General features: G+C 33.8%; 1 protein-coding gene across 1 annotated transcript in view; it reads right to left on the bottom strand.

Annotated features, from left to right (window-relative positions):
• Positions 1-7500, bottom strand: part of LOC137636938 (uncharacterized) — a 32984-nt gene that overhangs the window by 12597 nt on the left and 12887 nt on the right. The gene's annotated exons all lie outside the window — the stretch shown is intronic.

Raw genomic sequence — 7500 nt, 5'->3', positions numbered from 1 at the left:
TAGGTTAGGTTAGGTTAGGTTAGGTTAGGTCAGGCAAAGATTGGTCAGTTTTATCATATAGAGCAGAAAGATATATTGTCCAAACTCCTACTACACAGAACTGAATGGTTTAGTCAAGTCTAAAACATTACTCTACAGAGCAGCAAACTGTGTAGGCTACCTCAAAATGATTAGTCCACAGAGTAGAAAGTTGTTTTAGTTATATCAAAACAATTATTCAAGAGCAGAAAGTTGTGTTGGTCAAGTGAAAACAATTATTCTTCATAGTAGAAAGTTGTTGGTTTAGTCAAAAAAATTAGTCTACAGAGCAGAAAGTTGTATTGGTCAAGTCAAAACAATTATTCTTCAGAGCAAAAGGTTGTGTTGATTAAGTTAAAACAATTATTCTTCAGAACAGAAAGTAGTGTTGGTTAAGTCAAAACAGTTATTCTTCAGAACAGAAAGTTGTATTGGTTTAGTCAAAACAATTATTCCTCAGAACAGAAAGTTGTGTTGGTTAAGTCAAAACAATTATTCTACAGAGCAGAAAGTTGTATTGGTTTAGTCAAAACAATTATTCTTCAGAGCAGAAAGTTGTGTTGGTCAAATCAAAACAATTATTTTTCAGAACAAAGTTGTGTTGGTTAAGTCAAAACAATTATTCTTCAGAACAGAAAGTTGTATTGGTTTAGTCAAAACAATTATTCTTCAGAACAGAAAGTTGTGTTGGTCAAATCAAAACAATTATTCTTCAGAACAAAGTTGAATTGGTTAAGTCAAAACAATTATTCTTCAGAACAGAAAGTTGTATTGGTTAAGTCAAAACAATTATTCTTCAGAGCAGAAAGTTGTATTGGTTAAGTCAAAACAATTATTCTTCAGAGCAGAAAGTTTGGTTGGTTAAGTCAAAACAAATATTCTTCAGAGCAGAAAGTCATGTTGGTCAAATCAAAAAATTATTCTTCAGAACAGAAAGTTGAATTGGTTAAGTCAAAACAATTATTCTTCAGAACAGAAAGTTGTATTGGTTAAGTCAAAACAATTGATCCTCAAAGCAGAAAGTTGTATTGGTTAAGTCAAAACAATTATTCTACAGAACAGAAAGTTGTGTTGGTTAAGTCAAAACAATTATTCTTCATAGCATAAAGTTGTTGGTTTAGTCAAAACAATTATTCTTCAGAACAGAAAGTTGTATTGGTTAAGTCAAAACAATTATTTTTCACAACGGAAAGTTGGGTTGGTCAAATCAAAACAATTATTCTTCAGAACAGAAAGTTGTGTTAGTCAAATCAAAACAATTATTCTTCAGATCAGAAAGTTGGGTTGGTCAAATCAAAACAATTATTCTTCAGAGCAGAAAGTTGTGGTAGTGATGTCCAATTCATTACTACACAGAGCAGAAAGTTGTGGTAGTGAAGTCCTATTGATTACTACACAGAGCAGAAAGTTGTGGTAGTGAAGTCCTATTGATTACTACACAGAGCAGAAAGTTGTGGTAGTGAAGTCCTATTGATTACTACACAGAGCAGAAAGTTGTGGTAGTGAAGTCCTATTGATTACTACACAGAGCAGAAAGTTGTGGTAGTGAAGTCCTATTGATTACTACACAGAGCAGAAAGTTGTGGTAGTGAAGTCCTATTGATTACTACACAGAGCAGAAAGTTGTGGTAGTGAAGTCCTATTGATTACTACACAGAGCAGAAAGTTGTGCTGGTAACGTTAATAAAAAAGTTACTCTACCAAATAGGATTGGTTAAACCAAAAGAATTATTCCACAGAGCAGAAAGTTGTGCTAGTGAAGTAAAACTATTAATTCAGTTACTATAAATCACCTACTAAAATTACTCAAATCAATTACCCTACAGAGATGAAAGTTCTTAAATCAAAATAGTTACTCATAAGTCAAAAAAGATTTTGTAATTAATTTAAACTAATCAAATGTCACAGATCAGAAGTGGAGCTGATTTAGTATTAACAGTCAATAAAGAGTTTAAAAAGAATCAACCAAAGTTCACAAACAAAGGTTCGGTTTTTGAAGAGAAGGGATGGTTGGGCTAGGTGATCTGAATGCAAAAATAGGAGCTAGAAAAAGAAATAGTCTGGTGGGTACAGTTGTTGCATCTGCTGTGGAGGAGAGTACATTCTTGAATTACCTGGATTAAAAAGAACAATTTATATAAGATTAACTAAAGAGATTAGAAAGAATCAACCAGAGTTCCCAAATAAAGGTTCGGTTTTTGAAGAGGAGAAGGGATGGTTGGGCTAGGTGATCTGAATGCAAAAATAGGAGCTAGAAAAAGAAATGGTCTGATGGGTACAGTTGTTGCATCTGCTATGGAGGAGTACATTCTTCAATTAGCAGGATTCAAAAGGATTCAAAAGATCAATTTATATAAGATTATTAGTAAAAGAGGAAGAGAAGAAGCTGTTAGGATTGTACTACATCCATATCCAAGAGTATGTCATTTACTATGTTGTACCACTTCGTAAACTGTGACACAATCTTATCATTCATTCCAGCGATTCTAACTTCATGATCCCATATATAAATGAAGTAAATATCTTCATTTCCCACCATTCCATATTTTTTTTACATAGAAATATTACAACCTAAGACCTCTTGCATGTTCTCCACAAATGTATGGATATCAGAGATTACCATGAGTCGTGATTGATTAGTCAATATTTCTACCACTAATACTTTCACTGTTACTACTACTACTACTACTATTACTAATACTTTCACTATTACTACTACTACTACTACTATTTCTACTACCACTACCACTAATACTAACTATAATAATAACAAATCATACCTCTCAGTACAACGAATTTCAAAGTCTTTATCCTTCTTCTCCTTTCCTCCGTTATCCCTACATTATGAGGTCGGTTTGCCTGATGCGCCCTCTCCAATGCCTCTTCCACCAAACCTCTTCTTTCCATATCATCCTTCACCTTATCGTGCCAACAAATTCTCTGCCTTCCTCTCCATCTTCCCCCTTAACATGTTCCTCACAAGCCCTCCTCACTCCCTTCCCACCATCCATCCTCAACAAGTGCCCAAATCTTTAGTGATATCTGCCAAATAGATCATCGTCTGGAGGTGTTTTGGGGCATGTTTAAGCAAATGCGAATTATTAGTCCGGAGATATCTTATCGCCACTGAAACATTACCCACTTCCAAGCTCTGAGGATCGAGGTGATATTGAAATGTACATTACACCTTAACTATCCGTATATAAGCTTTGCTTGCAACCTCCTATTTTAGGGAATTGTAAAGTAGTGCAGCTTTGGAATTTTCTTTTTGAATCGACATTCCCAAACTCTCGGGCAGACTTCACGACACACGTACTCGTCTGAAGACTCGGCGACTTATGTATTATGCAGACTCTGCAACATATTTATTCATCTGTAGACTACGAGACTTATGTATTCGTCATTAGACACCGCGACCTATGTATTCATCTGCAGACTCTGCGACATATGTATTTATCTGCAGACTCCGCAACATATATATTCGTCTGCAGACTCCGCGACATATGCATTCGTCTGTCGACTCTGCGACTTCAGTATTCATCTGTAGACTCCGTGACATATGTAATCGTCTGCAGTCTCCGCAACATATGTTTTTGTCTGCAGACTCCGCGACATATGTATTCATTTGTAGACTCTGCAACATATGCATTCGTCTGCAGACTTTGCGACATATGTATTCATCTGTAGACTCTGCCAGGCATGTATTCGTCTGCAGACTCCGTGACATATGTATGTCTGCAGACTCCGCGACACATGTATTCGTCTGCAGACTCCGCGACATGTCTATTCGTCTGTATACTCCACAACGTGTATTCATCTGCAGACTCTGCAACATATATATTCGTCTGCAGACTCCGTGACACATGTATTCGTCTGCAGACTCCGCGACGCACGTATTCGTCTGCAGACTCCGCGACACACGTATTCGTTTGCAGACTCCGCGAGATGTGAATAGAATCTTAAAAAGGGGATTCTATCAAATTCATAGGACCATATTCTTTTTAAATGACTTGAGAGCAACGACTAGAAGTTAAGGTTCAATCAAGGAAGAGACAAGATATAAATACAGCTACGATATAGTTCCTTATGGTTAGCCATAAGGGTGAGTTGGTAGAGTGAGCTCGTAGGAACACAAGTAAGCGTCAAAGGAATTTTAATATTAAATATAAATAATTATAATCATAACAAACCTTCATTAAAGGTTTCAATATATAATATACAAGTATAAATTGTCATCTCCTTTCTAAATATCAATTTTCCACAGATGCTGATATCTTTATCCGCAGTTATATCATTAAAACAATTCAATGTCTAGAGGAAAATTTATCTTAAAAATGAAATTATAAAATTATTTATGATGTGATATAATTATCATTAATATCACATGTAAATTTACTCACTATTACAAACACACACACACACACACGCACACACACACACACACACACACACACATATATATATATATATATATATATATATATATATATATTTATATGTATATATATGTATACATATCATACATGAATATGAATACATATATACATAAATACATATATATATGTATATATATATACATACATATATATATATATATATATATATATATATCCAAACGTTTAGTTTGGCTCCACAGGGCACTAGAAGATGGGAGACCCAGGCCTAAATGGATGAGGACTATGAAACGTGAAGTAAGAGATGATAAATGGAGAAGTATTGAATTAAAAAGCTCAAGATAGAGACGACTGGCGAAATCTAACCGAGGCCCTTTGCATCAATGGCCGTAGAAGGAGATGATATATAAATAAATATATATATGTATGTATACATATATATATATATATATATATATATATATATATATATATATATATATATATATGTATATATATATATATATATATATATATATATATATATATATATAGAGAGAGAGAGAGAGAGAGAGAGAGAGAGAGAGAGAGAGAGAGAGAGAGAGAGAGAGAGAGAGAGATTAATTAATTTCGATGTTCTACATCCCTGAAAATAATTATTATAACGGTAATCATAGAAAATGATTAAAAATTATGAATAACAAAACACATATTACAATCCCATCTAATTAATTAACTTTCCTCAAGGTTATAGAATGAAATCATTTACATTATTCACATTACAGAAATCAAATACAAAACATCAAAATCATCCAAACAAAATACACATAAAACACCAAAACCATCCAAACAAAATACACATAAAACACCAAAATCATCCAAACAAAATACACATAAAACACCAAAATCATCCAAACAAAATACACATTTAAAACACCAAAATCATCCAAACAAAATACACGTAAAACACCAAAATCATCCAAACAAAATACACATAAAACACCAAAATCATCCAAACAAAATACACATAAAACACCAAAATCCTCCAAACAAAATACACATAAAACACCAAAATCATCCAAACAAAATACACATAAAACACCAAAATCATCCAAACAAAATACACATAAAACACCAAAATCATCCAAACAAAATACACATAAAACACCAAAATCATCCAAACAAAATACACATAAAACACCAAAACCATCCAAACAAAATACACATAAAACACCAAAATCATCCAAACAAAATACACATAAAACACCAAAATCATCCAAACAAAATACACATAAAACACCAAAATCATCCAAACAAAATACACATAAAACACCAAAATCATCCAAACAAAATACACATAAAACACCAAAATCATCCAAACAAAATACACATAAAACACCAAAACCATCCAAAACAAAATACACATAAAACACCAAAACCATCCAAACAAAATACACATAAAACACCAAAATCATCCAAACAAAATACACATAAAACACCAAAATCATCCAAACAAAATACACATAAAACACCAAAATCATCCAAACAAAATACACATAAAACACCAAAATCATCCAAACAAAATACACATAAAACACCAAAATCATCCAAACAAAATACACACAAAACACCAAAATCATCCAAACAAAATACACACAAAACACCAAAATCATCCAAAACAAAATACACATAAAACACCAAAATCATCCAAAACAAAATACACATTTAAAACACCAAAATCATCCAAACAACATACACATAAAACACCAAAATCATCCAAACAAAATACACATAAAACACCAAAATCATCCAAACAAAATACACATTTAAAACACCAAAATCATCCAAACAAAATACACATAAAACACCAAAATCATCCAAACAAAATACACATAAAACACCAAAACCATCCAAACAAAATACACATAAAACACCAAAATCATCCAAACAAAATACACATAAAACACCAAAATCATCCAAAACAAAATACACATCATCAGAAAGTCAAATTTGGGTCCAAATCTGGTGCTGGGGAAAAAGCTAATTTGGCCCTAAAGGAAAAAGGGATTTAAAATGCAGGGAATAATTGGTGGAGCTTTTTCGAATTCCTCAAGCTTTAGAAACCGCTTTGTATACTTTCAGAGAGAAGAAGAAAAAATGAGGGTCTGCTTCTGTTTACACAATGGATGCAAATGAACGGTCGTGAATTTTGTATTTTTTTTATTGTTTAACAGTCAGAAACGCTGAAATATATTCGTTGCTGAATTTTCAGTTCTCTGCCATGGTAATCTAAATGTAAAACCAGTTACATAAATATCCTTTTTGTTTCTTTACTGAAAAATAGCATCACATTTCTAAGTCATCTCACAATTTTTGTTCATATTTTGTTCATATTTTGTACATTCAAAAAACCTTTACCTACTTTAGAGGAGATATTTATTTTAGAATGATTTATTGTTAATTTGTTCTCTTCATTTATTTATTTCCTTATTTCCTTTCCTCACTGGGCTATTTTTCCCTGTTGGAGCCCCTGGGCTTATAGCATCTTGTTTTTCCAACTAGGGTTGTAGCTTGGATAGTAATAATAATAATAATAATAATAATAATAATAATAATCAAAACGTTTTGTTGTATCCTGATTGGTAACGTTTCAACATGGTATTTGCCACACTGAGGGTTCGAGTCCCACTCAGACTCGTTAGTGCCATTAGTGTCTGCAACCTCACCATCCTTGTGAGCTAAGGTTGGAGGGTTTGGGGGAGCCAATAGGTCTATCTGCTGAGTCATCAGTAGCCACTGTCTGGCCCTCCCTGGTCGTAGCTTGGGCTCTGATCATATATAGTCAGTCTCTAGGGCATTGTTCTGCTTGCCAGGGCAATGTCACTGTCCCTTGCCTCTGCCATTCATGAGGGACCTTTGAAACTTTACACAGGAGGATTTGCAGACGAGAAATTATTTGCCTCTGCCATTCATGAGGAACCTTAATAGGTCTATCTGATGAGTCATCAGTAGCCACTGCCTAGCCCTCCCTCGTCCTAGCTTGGGGGGAGAGGAGGCTTGGGCTCTGATCATATATAGTCAGTCTCTAGGGCATTGTCCTGCTTGCCAG

Source organism: Palaemon carinicauda, unplaced genomic scaffold (assembly GCF_036898095.1).
Source record: "Palaemon carinicauda isolate YSFRI2023 unplaced genomic scaffold, ASM3689809v2 scaffold456, whole genome shotgun sequence".
Lineage (NCBI taxonomy): Eukaryota > Metazoa > Arthropoda > Malacostraca > Decapoda > Palaemonidae > Palaemon > Palaemon carinicauda.
This window is presented reverse-complemented; position numbering and strand designations above follow the sequence as displayed.